Source organism: Chiroxiphia lanceolata, chromosome 6 (genome assembly GCF_009829145.1).
Source record: "Chiroxiphia lanceolata isolate bChiLan1 chromosome 6, bChiLan1.pri, whole genome shotgun sequence".
Classification (NCBI taxonomy): Eukaryota; Metazoa; Chordata; class Aves; order Passeriformes; family Pipridae; genus Chiroxiphia; species Chiroxiphia lanceolata.
In genome coordinates this window covers 52,262,017-52,282,513 of record NC_045642.1, presented here as the reverse complement: position 1 = coordinate 52,282,513, position 20,497 = coordinate 52,262,017, and positions in this window count along the sequence as shown.

Here is a 20,497-nt window from a genome sequence, read left to right as displayed (position 1 = left end):
TGGATGCCAGTGCAAAGAGGGAGAACACTTACCAATTCAATCAGGACCTCAATTTGGGCCACAAACTGTATTATGCAGGAAGCACCAAAATATGACTGCAGCTAAACGTGCTCCTCGTCCTCCTCAGCTAGGCACAAAGGCATGCACAGTGAAAGGCAGAATTTTGCACAATTTGAGGATAATTTTGCACAGTTTGAGGATAACAGCTGACAGCTACAGACAGTTCACTATCCTGATGTTCTTTATCAAGCCAACGTGTTAGTTAATGCATGGAAATTTTGAATAAGAGAATTGTTATTCAAACCATTATTGGACAGCATAGGAAAGATTTGTAGTGTCAGAGACCAGATTCTGATTTCCTGGAGGCCCTGGTCCAGCAAACCATGTAACAGGCTTGTGATTCAAAGCAGGCGGGTAATTGAAATTCATTTCAAAGGAACTGCTCCTGGACTTTAAAGTATTTGGCTCAACTCAGAAGTCAGGAGGGGAAGCTAAGTGTTTTGTGCTACAGAAGAGCTCCTACAGATGGTCTCTTCCTGATCTCAGGCTCCCTGAATCTACAATCTAAATTTAGGTATGTGTGTAAGTGCTTTACTGGATCAAGGCTTCAGAGTGATATAAAAGTTACAGGCTTTGAAAAGCTGCACTCATGAAAAACCAGTGAAAATGAAATCAGAACCCGACGCTGACAATTATATTGGGCAATAGTTCACGCTATAATTTCCCAAATGCCATGTTCGTTTTGGATGCCTTCTGCAGTGAGCTGTAAAGGCTGTTACATTTTACTTCTAAATTTTGTACAGTTCGCATTTGAATGGGGTGTTTTTGACACCCCATAAACATGACTTCACTCTAGCTGAGCTTATACCACCGTGTCATTTTGTCAGCTGTAAAGGCGCTGCAGGCCTTGCAGATGTTGATGTGGTGTTCGAAGGTTTAGCAGCAGCAGCCTCTACTGTGCATTGTGGCTTGTGGCCGGAAGGGCTTGGAGGTACAAGGGGACAGACTCTCTGTCTATTGCCTCTGCTAGGGGAGGTGGTGTCTGCCCGGCAAGGAGAAGCGTGGACCTCCTGGAAGTTGTAATGCCTTCACTCATCACTATTGGATCTGTTAGAGCTTGTCTGTCAGAGCTCTGATTACTCACACATGTTGGCATGACGGAAAAAGTAGAATTAGGCCCTTTATACAGAGAAAATGTGAGAAATCACACAAATAAAGCTGCAAACAACTAAATCCAAATGAGTCTCTTTGCAACATCCTTGGGTTGGATACTCCTGTTTCACACATGCTTATGTAATCCAAGAACTCCATTATAATTAGTAAAGGAAAAGGGCTTAGAAAAATCTTTGTGAAATCCAAGTGAAACCAGTGGAATTCAAACTTTGGTATGAAAGGAGAGACACTTTAACTCAGCATTATAATTATTATAATGAAAAACTATTTTAAAGGTGATTTGATTTCTCAAGGTCCTTATTCTTCACACTGATCGTACACAACATTGCTTCTTTGGATTCAACACATTTACTACTGATTTACATAAGCATTCCATGGACTTGAATCTGGCTTAGTGGCTTTACATACATAAAATTTACACAAATTATAAGAACGTATAACAGAATAGTATTGGTCATTGAACTGTAAGACCACAATTGAGATTTTTCCACCAAAATGTGGAGATCAAGAGTTACATTTACCCTACCAAAGGACAGAAAGATACCATGTGATCTATACATCCAATTAAAACGGCTTGAAAACTGAGCACTCAAAATGAAAGGCTTGTGAACAGACCAATAATTATACACCAAAATCATTCAGGAAATAATTCTGAATAATGAATATATTTGAGAAAATTGTGATCTATTTGCAGACAACTTGTAAGCAAAAAAGAAGCAACATTTGCCTAATAGTTGATTTGCTCTGAATTATTCTCCTAGCTCAGCTAAACACTGACCTTTAGCTACTCAATGACAACATGGATTTCACTGTCTGACAAATGACAGACCATTCTCTGGGATCACATGTGTTAGAGATGGAAAAGACCTATTCATTCCTATACACCACCAGTGCAAGACTATTTCTTTCAGTACACTTCCTAAACAGGATATTATATAGAACAGGATCAAATATAATTTTACATCTACCCATTGAAAAAAAAATTGGTTGGTAAGGAGAGATTCTTCACCCAGGTTTGTCACTGCCTGTTTTCCCATGGCTTTAATCACAGGATATGACAATATTGTACTAAATTTATTGAGAGCGGACATACACTTAGGGCTTAGTCAGACCACAGTTTGAGGGTGAGGCTAGTTCCAAAAGTTGTTCAGATTTGTCTATTTCTGGTACTAATTAGGAGACCATTGCATTGTGCAGACAAGGTATTGATTTACAGATAACTTTTTCTGCGCACAAAAATAGTTGCAGGTTTCCTTTTATGTGTATCTTTTTAATTATTTCTTATTCTGTCAGGATAGCTGTAATAAAGTTCCTGTGCAATGGAAGTACGTTTATATGTTTTCGCATAGAGTTGGCAAGTGGCAGCGCCGATTATGGCGGAAGTCACAGGTATTATCAGAGACCATAAAAGCTAACAAGAATGTGAAAGAAAATTGTGTTTCAATGATTCCTATAAACTGACTAGGAATTACAATAATGCAAAAAAATACACATCACTTTTCAATAATGTTTGAAGCATAAATAATAGATACCCAATGACTAAGAAGTTAGATATGTGTGTGTGTGTGTGCAAAAACTGTGTATACATCTCTGTGTGCATAACTTGGATATAAGTGTACCTGTACAAAGCTAGAAATTTGAATTTCTCCTAATTAACAGACAAGTGTAATTTAGCTCATTTTAGTCCACAGCACTATATCCTTAAGATTACCAGTTACTTTAGCAAAGCTGATTTAAAATGGGTATTACCATGATAAATGAAGACTCCTTACTTCACCTCTAAAAATAACAATTGAAGTACCCATTGCATGTGGGCAATGTCTATATAACATTCTACTAGATACTACTAAAATCTCTAAATGCTGTTTTTCAGTAGAAACCAATAGATCATAAAGCAAAGTTCAGTGACTAGCCAAGCTAATCTGGTACATGTGAAATTTCCACAGTACCAAAGTACTACTAGTAGGTATGTTGATAATTCTTTTCCTCATTATATTTATTAGTTTGTATGTAGACATGGATATCACTGCCTGTGTGTTTGGGACATGTGGGGGCTTCACTCATCATGGTGCATGGGTCTTCCCACTGATGTGAGATGTAGAGAGAGAAGTGACACTAAGATAACTTAGAAAAGTCAAGTAGACATGGAAACACAGAACAAAGAACACAGGACAAGCACTCCTCCTTTAACTCTCTATGATGTGATGATGAGAAGAATTTCTGGAATGAGGAAGAAGGCCAAAAGAGTAGAGTCTTCATATGATATATTTCCAATGTGAATCAGCAGCAAACCCAAGGAAAATAGAGATTGATAGGAATAGTAGTTTCTATGCAGGATGTGGGCTGCAGCAATCTAGTCAGCAACCAGGCACTTATCACAGAATACTTTGAATTCTTAGCAATGATGTAACATAATGCAGCTTCACTGAGCAAAACTCTATTCCAGCAAAATACCCACAAATGACTGACAGAATAAAATGACACAATTACAGAATTAGAAGAGGAGAGGTAAGGAGATGTTAAGAGACAAAAACAAGGGAGAAAATCATGTTTCACATAGTAATAATGTTCAAATGGAAGGAATGTGTTGGAGGATCACTGATGCATCAAGACTGTTAGACATTTCAAAATACCTAAGTGAAATCGGAGTTTAAATCGCATTTTAGAGATAACTTGAGTTCTAAGAGCCACTGATTTTTAACAAGCTTTGCCTTTCCAAATGACTATTGAAAATAAGTCAGTGGTCCAAAGTTATTTTAGAAGAAAAATTCTTGTCATAGATATTATTGTGCTCATATTCCAATGGCTTAAATTATTGCTTTTAATGTCTGAACATTTTTGAACATAGAGAACTTGTAATGCCAGACTCATTCTGTTTCAGTTTGTGACTTAATCTCATGTTTACTAAAGGGAAACATAACTCCTAACTCCCTATACGTCAGGTGAAGAAACCCATCATTGTACCTAACAGATAACATAATTTCAGGGTCAGCAACACATGGCCAGGACAGTGTTTTAGCCATTTCACTAGATATGAAAGGCTCCAGAAACATCTTCAGATCAATAGGGCTCATAAGGGTTCCAAGAGTCCTATGAAACTCTTGGAATGACAACCTGCTGGATAACTCTCTCTACTTGCAGGAGGTTCAAATTTAGATCTGCAATTTGGCTTATTGCAAAGACTCTTGAAGTAGTAGTATGAAATCATGGCTATTTAAAGTGCCTAAACTGCAAACAACCAACAACGTGAACTTTGTTGTTGAGGAAAACATATTTTTAGTCAAAAAATCATGTCTCTGCATGAAAAATGTTCACTGAAGAAAATGTTAATATGTATGTGCTAATTTTGAAGTTTGATAAATGAAGTATTTGCAGTTTACTGCTCTGCTGTAGTTTATCCTTTCTGTAAAAGAGTTGCAGGGTAGCTCTCACGGGTGCTCCTTGTCCGCTTTAGTGTAAAGTTGGGTAGATTAACCAGTTCTTTGCTGACAGATCAAGCTAATTGAAGAAAAGGAAAGGACTTCAACAATCTTCCCAGATGTGGATCTGAAAGCAGATTTTTTTTCTTTTTTTTTTTTTTTTAGTAGCTAGTTAGAGAAATGAATTATCTAATTCTATGTTGTGAGGAGCAAACTAAAGTGGGATATGTCCTGATGTAAATCAGCATTGTTCCATTGTGTGAGAGTAACATCAATTGAGAGTTATTTTCCAATTTGTGCTATCCACCCCAGCTAGGTAAATGGTTTTAATATCTGATATATTTTTCATGAAGACTAAGATGTTCCTCAGACTTTTTAAAGCAAGAGATGTTTTGAACCAAATTACTTGATTGCTTTGTAATACTGAGTGTGACTTCCCAATAAGTCAGTCTTTACAAAGAGTAGCAGAAAACAGTAACTCTTGGTAAAGTAAGTATACTGTGCATGTCAGTAGGAACTTCTGTGATGTATGTGAATGACTAGCCAGCAGAATTAAGTAACTTCTTTGTCATTGCAATCTGATGTAATTTTTCAAGCAGTTTTTCCCAGAAGTATGTACTTGTCTTGATATGCAAAAACTCTGGCTACAGAGTTCACATGATTTTCCATACTCAGAGACTGCTTCTTTGTTAGCTGTTATTCAAAAGTGATTTCATATTACCACTTTAACCCTGGTGATGAATGATTCCTCAATGTAAAACCAGTTCATTTATCTTCACCATCCTGTTTTCTCACAGATGAGGTTTCAGTCATTCTTCCTCTGGCCCAGCAAGACTGGACATTGACTTCTCCCTAAACTGTTAATGTGAAGTAATTTGTACAGGTAATTGCGCCTCAAGGGAAGTTTCTTGGTTTCTGTGGAGCACCCCTGGGCCAGAGGTCTGGTGATCTCCTTCTGCATTTCTCCCATATCATAGCTGCTTAAGTGAAATAGCAGTTTAAACAAAAATGAATTAAATCCTCTGAGCACAAAGGACAAGGAACAACCTCCATGCCTACAAGTAAAGTGTTGTTTGGTTTGCCTCTGTTTCTACCAACCAAACATCATATCTCGGTTTACTTATATTACTAGATGCTCCCAATTTTCCCTTCAGGGAACCTTTTCTGCTCAGGAAAAGAAACAGATATACAGCTTGAGGGGAAGAAAGCCATCTTGGACGAGTCACTCAAAACAAAGCAGGTTTTGAGGGGTCAGTACTGGGAGAAGTTCTGTTCAATGCTTCATTAAAATCTAAGGTGATGGACTAAAGACACTGTTTATTATATTCGCACACCAAACCAGGCTGTGAAAGATCAACATTGTGTTGAAGGTTGATGGTGGTTTTCAAATTGATCTTAATATCTGACCAATTTACTAAACAGCTGCTGACCAGGAAAAAAAGGAGTATGAAGGATCATAAGTGACAGGGAGACAGCAACATGGTGTTGCAAAAAAAGGCAGATACCACCATAGGATATATCAATGAGAATATCCTGTAAATGGCATGATGTACTCTGTCCACTCTGGCTAGCATTGGTGAGGACTTTGGACATTCATCTGTGGCTTGAGTTCTTACAAATCAAGAAGAATTTAGGCCAGTTGGAGGGTTGTCCTAAAGGGAGCAAAGGAAATGATCAGAAGACTATTGTGTAGGTTTGATGGGAAAATAGTGAACTTATTTGGATTGTTTATCCAAATATGAGAAGAAGGAACCAAAGAGAAGGAGGAAGATAACTCTTCTCAAGTAGGGAAATTAATGTCATAAAGATGCTCTCCCACTCTGTGGTTTCATATTATTCACATGATTCATATGATGGTATCTGGAAGAAGAAACAAATACACAGCACCTTCACAAGGAATTTCACCTTATGCAACTCTCAGATCCTTTCATTGGCAAACCTTTCCTTTCCTTACAAATCAGTGGTCATGGCTCCCTTGAATGTCACTTTAAAAGAGGAAAGATAGTTGTTTTTTTTTTAATGTTACTAAACAAGACAGTTCAATGGTAACCTTGCCTTCACCTAGTCTTCATCAAATTGCAGTAGAGACCTGTGGACCAGATTCAGATATGGTGTAAGCTAGTACAACATAACCTTTGAAAGAGTTCCTCCTTCTTCCACCAGACCAGAATTTAGCCCTTAATTTAACTCAGAGAAAAATGCAAATTAGCCTAATTAAACATACAGTTCAAGCAATCAAGATACTGGTTTTGTACTATATTGATCTATTTTAAAATATCAACGTAGGACAGTTAAAAGCAAAGGGGGCAATTAATGTCTTTCCCTGGAAAGGTGTGAAAGGTACCTGTCAGGTTTCATTAAGGGTATTTATTCTTTCCTTTCAAATTGTCTCTGCTTTGAGCAGGCCACTCTTCTGGGTTAATGGTGACAGAAGACAGCAGCACTGCTCTAAGCATTCTACACAGGAAATGTAGCCTATTAGTGAAAGATGGGGAATCCTGAAAATGAAATACTTTATTGTTGATGCCTCTGAAATGTCCCATATGCTTATAACTCTCTCAGAAAAGCAGCACTGGGGCTTGATATCCCTGCCTTTGTGAAAGACTCAGTATCTTTGGGCAGCACCTACAAAGAGTAAAAGAAAAAATGTTATTATAATAGCTTTATGAATTGGGATCTGAAGTACAGAAAGATTAACTTATTTGTTGAAAGTCGTACAGAAAATGCTGTGAAATAACCAGAAGTTTTGTGGAGGTCTCCTGAGTCCAGCTCTGGTGTGTTTTGATCTTATTCCTTAGTCCTAAATGAACATGTGTCCTTTGGTAGACATGTTGTTATGGCAAGTGACATCTGAAGGTGTAAGAAATCAGGTTTTCCCATAGAAGCTTCACCCACAGCTTGTTTAAATCAGTGAAAAATATCCCATTGGTTTGAAAAGGCCAGCTAAAAGCTTCAAGGGGCAGGGCTATCTTCCACCTTTGGTATGAGCACAGCATGACTGCATTAGACCTCATGGGATCAGCCTGACCTCAACCAGACAACACACCTGCCCATAATCTGGAGAAACTGACCTGCTATGGAGAGTGAGCAGGAGATGGGAAGAGTTTTCTTTCTGGACATGTTGCAGCGGAAAGGATGCAACTAGAGACAAAGTAAGGGAGAAGAAGCGATGGACAAAGAGGAGGATCTTTTTGTACATTCCTGATGAAACCTGTGCTGTGCTTTGTGTGGGTTTCTGTCAGTTCCTGTGAAGCAAGTACTGCAGGGCTGTGATCACAGCCGTACAGTTTGCAAATAACCAACAAATGTGAGCAGCCATAAGTCTCTGAGTTGTGACCTTTGATGGTGGAATAGATTTCCCTCGTGATGCTGAGATTCTCTGACAGCTGAGCCTGACTCTGAGTTTACATGTTTTGTCAGTCCAGCATCTCTCAGGGTTTGTGGTTAGGGTGGCCTTGGTGACAGTCACTGTTTTCAGTTCAAGATGTGAAAGAGACGCTGGGCTGCAGCAGTAATTCTTTGGATATTTCTCCAGCTGAAAATCTGCACATCTCCGAGTCTGACATTTTCTTCTCAGTAGCTTTTAATGTTATATGGATTTTTAAGAAGTATAATTTATGTCAGTGCTGTTTAATGATGCACCTTTAACCAAAGATAAAACACTACCCACGTTGCTTCTGATTTAGCCTTTTTGGCCTGGTTGCTGCAGATCATTTTAGCAAGGGAAAGGTTGTCTGCAGCATGAATCCCCCAACCAGTGAAACTACTTTGTCTTAATTACCTCAGGACGAGAGAGTGCCCCTGAAGCAATCATCTTTGTTTGTTAACACACCCTATCTGCTGCGCTACTCCCCATAAATAAAACATGACCAAGATTACAATGTCATGTTCCCGTGGACTCTAGACCCTGGTAACTGCTCAAGTAGAATGCACAAAAACATCCCACAGCAACCCTGTGCATATTGGAGGGCATAGCAAAGGGATGTTTCTCATTCCTAAGCAACCACATGCATACCGGCTTCTAATATTAAACACGATGTCTGCTCGAATGCTAACAGGATGCATAAGACATACTCTTTCTCGCCTTTGTCGCAGGAAAACAGCAGATCCCAGGCCAGATCTGTAGGTGGTAAAAAAATTGCAGAAGCTCCAAGATCTAGCTCAGGAGTTTACCCTCTGCAAATTGCCTAATTGGAGCCCCAGTGTTATCCATTACTGTGGAGTTGGTGGCAGAGGGTTGTAGGAAGAAGATTTAAGGATTTGCAAGTGTTTTGTCTTGGTTTTCTCTTGTTTTTCTTGGTAAGGGTTTGTCCATTAGCGCTTTGCCCCTGTTGGGGTTCTCCCTAGGCAGGACAGCACTTGACTGCTTAAGCTAAGATAAATGAATACTATAAACAAATAGATTGGCCTCTTAACTATCTGGGAGGGGAAGGTAACAGGTATCAGCTGTGAAATACTTCCCAAGCTTTGATTCTTAAAGGCAAAATTGGAGGGCAGGGTCACTCCTGCACTGAAGAGTGTCTTAATCTGTGATTGATCTTACTAAAATTAAGGGGCACTGTGGAGTTAAAGATTGTTTAATGGAGGTTAAGATAAGGGCAGTGAGAAATCACCTCCTCCGAGACAGAGTAAGGGGGAATGAAGCTGCCCAGGTAGCTCAGAGGAAGGCATATCTTCCTGCTATCTGCTAAGGGGTTTTGACTTTTGGTGCAGTGGCAACCTGAACCAGTGTGATAAGACAGTAGGCAAGATGGGTTGGTCGAAGATCTGGCACGTTCTGCTGGGTTGCTTCAGGGTCATCTAGCTTCAAAAGAGTTAAGGAGAGCTCTTCTGTTTGTACAGGACACTTCTATTACAGAAATGCTCTGTTGCACCTGCAGTGCATGCCTACATATATGTCAGGCCCAAGTAAGTTAATTTCAATGTACTCTCAAATTTCCCTTGTCTTCTTCTTCTGAAAGAAATTATGTTTTCTATTCTGCTTCCCTCTTCATTAACACCCCTCCCCCCCACACACACACTAATGCTGATAGGAAACTGCCTTCCAGGGATCCATAGAGCAGGTACAAAGACCATTGAGAGTGCTTGCTTTTTCAAGAGGTTCAACATGGTTCTTGTTCAGAGAAGGTCCACAGGGCAGATCCAAGATGTGGAAAAAGAACAATCAGGAAAAGATTGCTTGAGACCATGAAAGAGATATCTGAGGCTTGTAAAATCATGTTGTTTGATAGGGATGCTACTGGCTGGGGAGGGTCAGAAGAAATTTTTCACTCTGTATGCAGGTAAGCTGGAGCACTCCTTGATACATCTTTATGAAGGTTTACATGCCATAAAAGGAAGGTTTTGCAAGCTTGCAGAAAGGAAACCTTCTGAGGATTCCTGAATACACAGAAACCATCTTTGGCCTAGGAAGTTGCTGAGTCACAAAAGGCTGGAGACTGAAAGATTATTTAGAGAAATGTTTTATGCATTGCCTTGATCTTAGATGCTTCATATGCTCCTGTATTTGAGCATTGCTGGAGAAAATTGCAGACCTTTGTTCTGATCCCACACACTGCTGCCAAGGCTATACTTGGGGGCTGATAGTCACATCTGTAAGGCTGGTGTTATAGGCTGGTGTATGCACTTCATGGCAGCTTGCTAAAATTTTCTGAAACGATCTTCAATGGCCTTCCTAGTCAGGGCCATGCTGTATGTTTGTAACCATGATACTGTATTTGTTCATTCAGAATATCTCTATGTCTGTGGCCCATATTATTATTTAAAAAAAATTCTCTATGTCCAGTCAGATCTCAGCAGCTCTGCTCAGACGATCAGTTGTGCCAACTGCCCTGGTATTCTTTGTGAGAGAGACAAATATCTCCAGCAAGGGGAACCAGCAGCTCTTTCTTATACAGGACACCAAAAAGACATCAGAAAGGGCACACTGCTGTCTGACAGGCTGTTGCATGGATTATCAAAGGCAACTGTCTGCCAGTGCCTTGACCTACTGTATGCTTTGGTCAGGCCACGCATTTCATTCATTTGTGAATTCAGAGGTGCTTTTTGAAGGCAAAAACTCTTTTCTTGACTAGTTGCTCTAAACGCAGACTCCAAGTCTCTGTAGAATACTTCAGTTCTTTTAATGATTTGTGCCCTGTCACTTACAGAGTTCTGTCTTTTTTCCCAGCACTGCAATAAAATGTTACTTCCCTCTCTTGTGCTTTCTTTCTACTACCATACTTTCAAGTTTTGTTTTGTTTGTTCAGTGTTGTCTTGATAAATTCCATATTGTTCTTCCTGGTTTTCTCTCTCATCTTTGTCTTTGTATCATTGTTCTGATTTACAAAAAACTCCTTTATTTCTTGAGCTTAAATCTCTATATCTGCCTTCTTATCTCTTGCAGTTGCCTTGTTTCCTCAGATACAACCCTGGCTTTTATCTGGCATCTCACAGCCTCTCTTGGCAACTTTCTGCTAAGTATCTTCTTTCTTTATTTGTAGCACCATTGTTCAGGCGGATTTTACTTTGAGATTTGCTGGCTTTCATTAGTCAGGATGGCACATTGGAAGTTATGTAAGCACTGATTTTTTTATTTAAAAGCTATCAGGTTAGAATGTGTAAAAAGGAGAGTAAGAAAGGAGGGTGGCCAAAGCAACAGAATAATCTCTAGTCAAAATTTACTGCTTCTAGACAACAGTTTTTGTTTGCAGGGAAATATAAGGGGGTAGCACAAGGGGGAAAGGAGCAAATCTCCATATTGCATAAAATCAACGTGGCTCTAAATCTCCACAGCTGAGGGTTTGGCCCTGGCTCTTGATTAATTCGTCTTGCTCAGAGACCTATCATCTGTAGAACATTTCAGTCATTTTGCAGGTGGGGAGAGAAACCTGTTGGGGCAGATCTGTGTGTCCGTGCAGAGGAGTGCGGATGTTGTGCCCAGGTGTGCGGGTGGAGCTCCTCAGCTGCTCCCGCTCCCACGGCTGCTGGGCCGTGGCTCGGAGGGACGGCTGGGCTGTCACGGGGAGGGCTGGAGGCAGCTGCTGGAAGGTGCTCGTGGTAGATAGAGCTTTCTGCCCCGAGGAAGGGGCAGGAGCGGGGACTATATGCTGCCGGGCCGTCTCTGAGCAGCTCAGCCTCCCAGGGCTGCTCCTGGGCTGACTCGCCATCGTCACCCACTGCTGTCCCAAGGCTGTACCTGAGGCACGATCAGAGTCATAATTTGTTCATGAAAGGATCTCTTACTGCGGAAAGTCTGAGTTACTGACCTCTGAGCCCTGTTAATTAAAGTTTGGTAATCCATGAGGGAGGAGGACCTGGAAAATCACATTTTGTCCTATGTAAATGTTGGTTATGGGAGGCCAGTGCTGTCACTGCTGGCACTAAGGGAGACTCCAGACTGAACAGTGGAGTCAGCAGACGGAAACTGGCCTTGTAAATCGGAATTGCCAGTTTTTGTGACAATGAACAAAAATGTAATTTTTTAACCAAATGTATGTGTCATAACTTGGTGATCTCAGTGAATACACTTTAATTAAGTCCTTTTGTTGCTTTTCACCCCTTTCCCTCAAGCAATTCCAAGTTTTTGAAAACAGCCAAACAAAGTCTGTTGTGATTATTATGTATCTGACAGAACTGTGAATGACCCACAACTGTAAAAACACAATATACTAGCTCCTGTCTTTGGCCTTTAGGCAGAACTAGCTGTAGCCATTACTGGGGTAATGAGAACTCAGCTCTCAGTGTGATGTGCTGTAGTCATCCCCTTGGGCAAAGCTGCCTGTGAGCTGCTCAGCTGCTCGGAGCCTGCAGCCTTCCCCTGCAATCAGGGGAGCCAAGCTGATGCATATCAGATCCGGATTTGGCCCAAAGACATTTGCTTTCGTCTTGGGAAAGGGATAGTCTGTAACTGTATCATTCAAGTTGGAAACCTGACCTAAAGGCGTGAAGCAGAAGAGATTATGGGAGCTGCAGGTGGGGTAGAGCTATGGAAGCCCTTCAAACAGGTTTGGAGAAAGGGTTCAGGAAGCCTGGGTGATGCAAAACTGGAGATAGACCAAAAGAAGTGAGGAGAGAACAAGGAATGCATGGGAGTGAAATCCAAGCCAGGGAAGCAATAGGAAGGCAGTGAGAAACAGCAGGGCCTTGTGGGAGGTGAGAGTCAGCAGAAGATTAGGGAGGTTTCAGTGCTGGGCACCTGAGCAGAAAGTGGGAAAAGGGGGAAAGATTTGGAAATTGGAAGTACTCATTTCATTTGGGATAATAAAGCATGAGAACACCAAGAGGTCCAAGCCAGGCAGGAACTGGTATGATCTGAGGCAAAGCGCTGCAAGTGGGGCTGGGGAAGTGTGTTTGAGTTTACACTGCAGAAGAAGGAGAAGAAAGCTTGATTGAATAGGCAATTATTCTGGTTTTGCAGACCTATGGTGAATTTTCTAAACTCAAAAGAGGATCAGAGAGGCAGACCATTGAAAATAACTAAGTGGATGATCTCATTTCATTATTTTTAACTCCATATACCATTGATAATTAATTTGTCTGTAACCATATTGATTTTTTGTCTCATGTTTTATTGTCAGTGCTTTGTTTGCAATATATAACTGGTAAAGTTACAATTAACCCTTATTGCCCTGTCCAAACACATCTGTGGATGTTTAGAAGCACAACAGGAATATTATGCCTTGAAGTGATTCTTTCAATGCACAGTAAAATGCTCACTCCTATATTAATGAAACAAAATTATGAAAGGGATGCTTTCATGGATGAAGGTCGACTTAGAGCTGATGCTACACTGAGCCCTATTTGGGGAACATAGTAGTCATATCTTAGTGAAATTATTCCTGTTTTGCTCATGTCTAGAACAAAAGATCTGTACAAAATATTCTTCTGTAGATTTTTTTCCTAACTAATTAGCATTTCTAAGGGGATGCTTATATTCAAGCTAAATCAGGATACTTTACATTTCTTGAAAGAACTTCCCCTTTGACAACATTAAAAACCTTGTTATACATATGCTAAACCTGCAATTCTCTGTTTTTTTTTTCTTGGTGGCATGACATTGTATTTATTGTCTTAAATGTAACCTTTCTTGCTTCTAGAAAAATTAATTTTGTTTTGAATCTTCAGGATAGCTAACACATGTATTTACGCACACATACTCTCTCTCTTTTCTTTGACTTGGGTTTTCGGTTGCACACTGTGAACTTCAGCCACTGGGTACAGCAGTTCCTCTGGGCAATTTGCAACAGAATCACTAAAATGCCAAACCCAAACAAGCAGCAATGCCCTCCTGTGTGCCTTGGTTTCTGCACTGTCAGTTCTGCATGTCAGAATGGCTTGGCTTTGCTTTACCATCAAAATTCACAGGGTCACCTGGAGACAGTCTCAGAGAAGCACTTCCCAACCATGATGAGAGTGCTCACAGACCCCTCGTCCTCTCAGCTGCTCAATCTCCTGCAACTGAGATACCCAGACCCTCCAGAATGTTTAACCCACCTGTGGTTTCCCTGACTGCCCAAAACTGTCCTTTCTGTCTGCCGACAGCTCTCACTACATCCTAGACAAGCTGACTAAACATCCTCCTTCCTCTCATGATATATGCCAGCAATCACGGCTATGTGGTGTTGTCACATCTTGCGAGTGCTTCTCCTGAATTTTGCATAACAGTATGGTCTGTAAGTCTTTAAGTTCATTCTTATTTGTATGTAGGTCTGTGATTAGTGTTGGTGTGATCTGTGCTTATGTTGGCATGAGGAAACTGGCACAAGAGCCTGGACATCTGGGAGACGAGTAGGCTCCTAGCTCTGAATCCCCAGCCTACGAACACAAAGGAGTTCAGTTTTCATCACCAAAGCTCTCTCCTGAAGTTAAATAGAGTGAAAGGTTGTTGCAGAGGTTGTTTTGGGTGTTAAATAAAGCCACAGTACCTATATTTTCTCTTATTGTTGGGGTTCGTAGTGTGAGAATCATTAGGCTTAACCATTTCTGATCAGAAGTGGGCCCAAGCCACAACCCCTCACTTGAGTTTTCTAGGGGACACATGGGACTTATTCACTGAAGTTTCTAGAAAGCTACATAAATGGCATTCTGGTGGTGGACACAGATAATTTTACTTTTCTGGCTCAAGAGAACACTCTTCCATTTGGATAAATCTTATCTGTGAGGGAAACACAACCCTAGGGAAGCTCTCCATTAATTAAAGCAAAAGTCTAAGAAGCTAAGGAGTATCACAAGCCTTACAGTCTTCCACTCCAAGTGTGAGACATGCTTTGTGACCTTACTTTATCCAGTATGCAAAAACATGTGCAGACAAAACCAGAAAAAAACCCAACAAACCCTAGGAAAACAAGAGGCCTGGCACCACACACTCTTCCTCCATGGGGAGATGATGAGAGAACAAAGAACATGTGATGGATGTGAGACACATCACATATTGTGATGTCTTCACATACTCAGATGGGAAAGTATCCAAGTTTCAATAGGACAGAAAGACACCTGAATTTCTGCAGAAGATTTTAATGGAAAGTGTAGATGCTGGGGTGAGTGTTTTGGTGTCATGTTACTCTTGCAGTGAGTGTTCATGGATTATCAAATTTAGTAGTTAGCATAGACATGTTTTCTTCTGGACATTTCATGGCATTCCTGACTTTATTAAAATCATGTGTTCCACTGCTGTGCTTTTTTTTTTTTTTTTATATTTTATTCTTCCTTGTATGTAGAATGTCCTAGTTTGACTGCTGGTCCGGTGGCTATTTTCCAGGAAAACTGTTTTGTAACAGGCTGGCTCACGTTCCTCAACTTTAGCTCATAGACTATCAGAGTTGAAAGTCTGCCTGTAATCATGTAATGGAGACAGGACATGTTTTTAACTTACACAGTGAGACTGAAGCTATGACAGCAAATAACACTTTTCTTACTGAGAAAGCTATAGATAGGCAGAGGAAAAAAATAATTGTGACCACAGGAAGAAATTCTTCAGTTCTGCTCCCACATTGAGTAACTGGAAGTCTGTAGGTGCATATTGTTGGTACCCACTGTGACTGTTTGCCTGTGGGAGATAGTTTTCACACAGAAAGTTTAATAATAAACAATTCCAATACCTCAAAAAATCAGGAGGAGTTTACAGTGGGGAAAAAAAATCTTGCTTTTTGGAAGTGGAGCCTTGAAGAAAATCCTTCTGGAAATTAACCCTTGGACAACCAACAGTCACCTTTTAATAATAGTCTCATGCTAATCACACAGGGAGAACTGAAATGATAAAGGGGTTTTGGAATTTGCTGCCCATAACCATCAGATATATTGTATTCAATCTTCAGTTATTGTTGTATTGTAGAAATTGTTGAATGTGATGCTTTTTACAAGTTCTGATCATAGAATCATAGAATCATAAAAAGTGATTTTTCAGGGTGTACAGGAGAGTGGCTCACTGGATAAGAGATGTGTGTGACTTAGTCGGGAAAACAATTAATGGATTTCTTTGTCCCTCTGAATGTTGTCTCAGTTGGTGGGGAGATGTGTAATGGGAAGGCCTGATGAAGTTACTGGCTAGCACAGGGTCTGTCTGTCTACCTCCTTCACTACCTCAGCTGGATCCCTCTCACATGACTTATATTTTCCTAAAAAGACAGGTCAACAGTTCAGGACATTTGCAGCAGCTTCCATACTTGTCTTTCTGGATTTGAGCTGAGATGGGGCAAATTCTGGCCTCAGAAGACTGAACTGTCTCTAGTTGCCTTCCCATTTCAAGCTGTCCTTGATGACTGGGCCTGAGAATCAGAGTCTTTTCTCACCTGTGGCAACCTGCTGCTCTGCAGGCACGCCATGCATATCCAAATCTGCTCACTGTGTTTGCTTGTTCTGGAGTCCTCAGCCCCTCACATTTGTTCTCTTGCATTTCATCCTACCCTGCAGAAGACAGTCAGCTTTCTGGGTGACATCTCTTACTAGATACTTGCTGAAACAGGACATGGTCTTCTAGCATGGATCCAGTCTGTCTAGAGTACAGATTCAACCTGGAAAGCAGGCTCTAAGGCACATAGTTAAAAAGGAGGATGAAAATTATTTAAACATGAGTCTTAGCAGGGGAAAGCTGTAATTTGAATGTGTGTTTTCACTTACTGGAAATATTTAGTGACTTTAGATATACAAAATGGATCCATTGGCTTGGCTTCCTCTCGTAGGTGGGTGCCTTGAAACAGAGTGTAAGCTGAACACTCATTTGACAAGTAGGAGGACATAACCCTGCTGAGCTGCAAAAAATGGAACATCATAAACAGTGGGATAGTCATCTTCTTTCTTGACATCAGCATATTTGAGTTCATTATCAGCTGGACTTATTATGTCACGTTTAATACTTTGTTAAATGTGGTTTAGTGGAGTGTGGTTGGCTTAGGACACTGGTAGATCATTCATTTCTACCCACACTATAGCGTATAGACTGCTATGTGACTGTTCCTATGCTCAGCAGAGGTTGGTCTCAATGGAAAAGTTATTCAAAATATTGGAAATTTCTGTTGTAGAAAACAAGAAATGAAGTGTTAAATTTTGGGTCGCAGTATACAAAACACGGGGAAAACCAGCATGCATTGTTCCTGCAAATAAAAACCCAATAAACAACAAAACAAAGGCCCACAGAAGCCAAAGGAGCTGCTAGAGACAAATGTGAAATCCACTTTAAAGAGAAAAAAAGCAGTAAGTCAGCACAGCACTAACAGGTAACAGAGAAGGTGACAAGTAACATGTCTCTTCAGAACCCTAGACAATGTCTTCTCTTTACAGTTGTTGTCACTTCATTTGAAGGACATTAGTAGCTTCATCTTTACTGCACTCATGGGAAGAAAGGAGGAGAGACAGCATTGAGAAGCTATACTTCCCTGAAAGGATGTGTTAAGGGTTATCCAGTAAGCTAAAAAGGTGAACTACATGAAGTGATGTCCTTGGTGTTGGATGTTCAAGCACGAAAAGAGAGAGAGGTAAAGTGGTTCATAGTTCAGTTTTTAGTCCTTCCTATACATATAGTGTCCTCTCCCATAAGGCACTTCTTGAAAGAAGAGTTTTTAAAGATATTTGACATAAATGTATCACATAAGCAACCTATCAAAACACAGTATCCCTTCTTGGGAAGCTACCTTTCCTAATGTGATTTTTGCTGTGCTTAAAATAACAACATTAAATGTGGTTAGTAGAACTTATAATTCTTCTCAATTATATAACTTAATACTGTTTCACACCAAGTTCTCTGTTTGATAGTTTTTGTGAGCTTCCAATTCACTTGGAGAATTAACGTGTTTTCTTCTGGGTTTAAGAGAGTTACTTTTTCATGACAGTATTGTACAAAGACTTGTATTTACCTTGCAGGCATCTTGATGTTGGTGCCAACACAATCTATTCTTGTGATGATAAGAGACTGGCTTGTACTTGGTTCTTCTGTTAGCAGGGTGTTTTGAAAGTCTGTTCTGATGTTTACTGGGTGTTTTTCTGCAATGTTCCTTTCCACATCCTGCTGATTGAGTCTCAGTGCCACCTTCAAGTTAATGTCCTGAGTTTGTAATAAGTGTGTATCTGTGATATTTGTGAATAATATATCCAACCACTGCTGTGTTATGTGATTGAAGCTTTATCTGTTCGACACACATATCTTCCTCACAAATATATTGTATCTCATGAGGTTGCATTTGATCCCAACAGGGTCTCCTGATGGTAGTTTTCAAATGTTGCTAGTTCATCACCTGTTGTATGTTTTGGACTCTGGAAGTCTCAATTTTTTTTCTTACCTATCCTTTCACTGTTGGCTCTAATAAAGCTCTAACAACACAAGGACTATTGGCAAACATCTAGATATCAACCTAGCAAGATCACGTGTATGAGAGATCCTCTGTTTTGTTTCTTGTTGAACTTTTCTGTAATAGGCTGGAAAATTTTCCTTTCTCTACTTGACCAGCTTTCACATTTCCTGGTAAATTGCTCAAACTCATTGCTAACAAACTAGTGTCTATTGTCTGAAATTGCACAGTGTGGGATAACATTCGTGATGAAATGCTTTATTACTTTGTTTGGGATGGTCACTGTGGTAGTGTCTGACAGTTTGTCTTGGTGCCAGGAGGAGGGTTTTATATAAACAGTTTAGCATGAGCATATCCCTTGTTTTGACCAGATCGCTTTTTCTCAAGATGCTGCTCTCTGCAGTGCCCTGGCCAGACTCCAACTCAGGGAATAATTTTCTGTCTATAAAAATCCCTCTCAAAGTTACAAACAGTCAAGTCTTTAAGACTCTTGAATTTAACTTGTCAGGTTAAGGAAATGTCAGCTTAAAATAATGAGGAAAAAGCCTCAGTTGTTTATTCCTTTTCCCCATTTTTCTAAATTTTGAGGAAATTGAACTTCAGTTTTTATTAAAAATCTGCAGAACATTTTCAAATGGTGAATAAATTTCTCCTATTTTTTGACATATCCTCTGTTTCAGGCAGCTGTTGGGGTGTGTATCTCACAAATCAATCTGTACTTCTATCATGAAAAAGATGTTATGCTATTGAACTCTTACATCATCCTGTAAATAATGTTTTCCAGTGTAATGAATTATCAATTTTAAGTAGTTTTGCTGGATTGTTTGTTTAAGGACATTTCGTTCAAAAGTTCATTTTTTTTTAGAATTATTCATCAAACAAAGAAAATTCTCACTTCTCATTTCTTCAGTTTTCACTGACTAAACTGAGATTTTGTTTCCATGCAAATCCTTTCAAAATAAGATTTTATCAGTTTTCTTATTGCATAACTAGGATTGCCCAATCATTCCCAATATTTGAGTAAAAGGTTTGCAAAATGCCTGCAATGAAGAAGTAGAGTATGATTTATGAGCAAAATTTGGCTTGTATTTGAGCGAAGGTGCCTGTTTATCAAGACTGTATGGAATCCTAAGACGCTGGAAAAAAACCCAGAACAAGTGCACATTGGCAGTCTCACGAGAATGAAAAAGGTAATAGGAAATTTAAGTATGTATTGTACTGCATGGAACAAAATAGTTAAAGGTTGACATGCTATTTTTTGGAACGAGAAAAATGGAATTAGTGACAAGTCCCTTTGAGATCCTTTGGGATGGAAGATGGCACATAGTGGCAGGATGCACAGTATTTGCTGTATTATTATAATCTTTCTAATTGTTCAGAGAAATAAAATGTACTTTGCTTGCCATCCTGTCCCTCAAATTTCCATCCCCTCTTAGAATATGCATTTGAACAGTATAAAATGATGTTTTGGCAAGCCCTGTTGAAGATAATTACACAGACACTTTATTTAGGTCAAAGCAACTGGGACTACAGTTTCTTCTTCCAAGTTCCTAGAGATTGTTATTTTTGCGGAGGGGTCATCTGCATAACTTAGAAATGAAGAGGCCCTTGCATTGTATATGAGGCATAATTTTGTTTTTTTCCTGTTTGCCTTTGATCTGCGCAGAATGAGGAAAACCTCCTCCAGTTTGAATTTCAGAATTGTATGAATTCCGAGTTTGGAGAATCACAGTGTGCTGGGAAGAAAGGGAGAGCTGCTTAATCCTCTGTAATGCTTTCTAAATGAAAGGAAGGAAATATCTTAATAGCATGTTGCAACAACAAGTGCACTGTGTTTGCGTGTGCACATGTGTGTGTGAGTGCACACATGCTCATGCCTCCAGCCTTGTGGTTGGAGTTGGCACAGAGAACCCAGCTAATAAATAAAGCTCTGATGGGTTGTGTTAATCATTGCTACTCCTGGAAAACAACTTTTGTAGGCTTTAGTTTGTAAATCTCATGCATTACTCAGCTGTTTAGTGCTCTCCTTCTGGGGAAACATTTTGTAAACTACGTGTCATTTCTCATCTCTAAACAGAGGATGAGAACCTAATTTTGGACTTCTCCAGATTTATGAGGTAAATTTGAAAATTTGTAAAAGCCAGT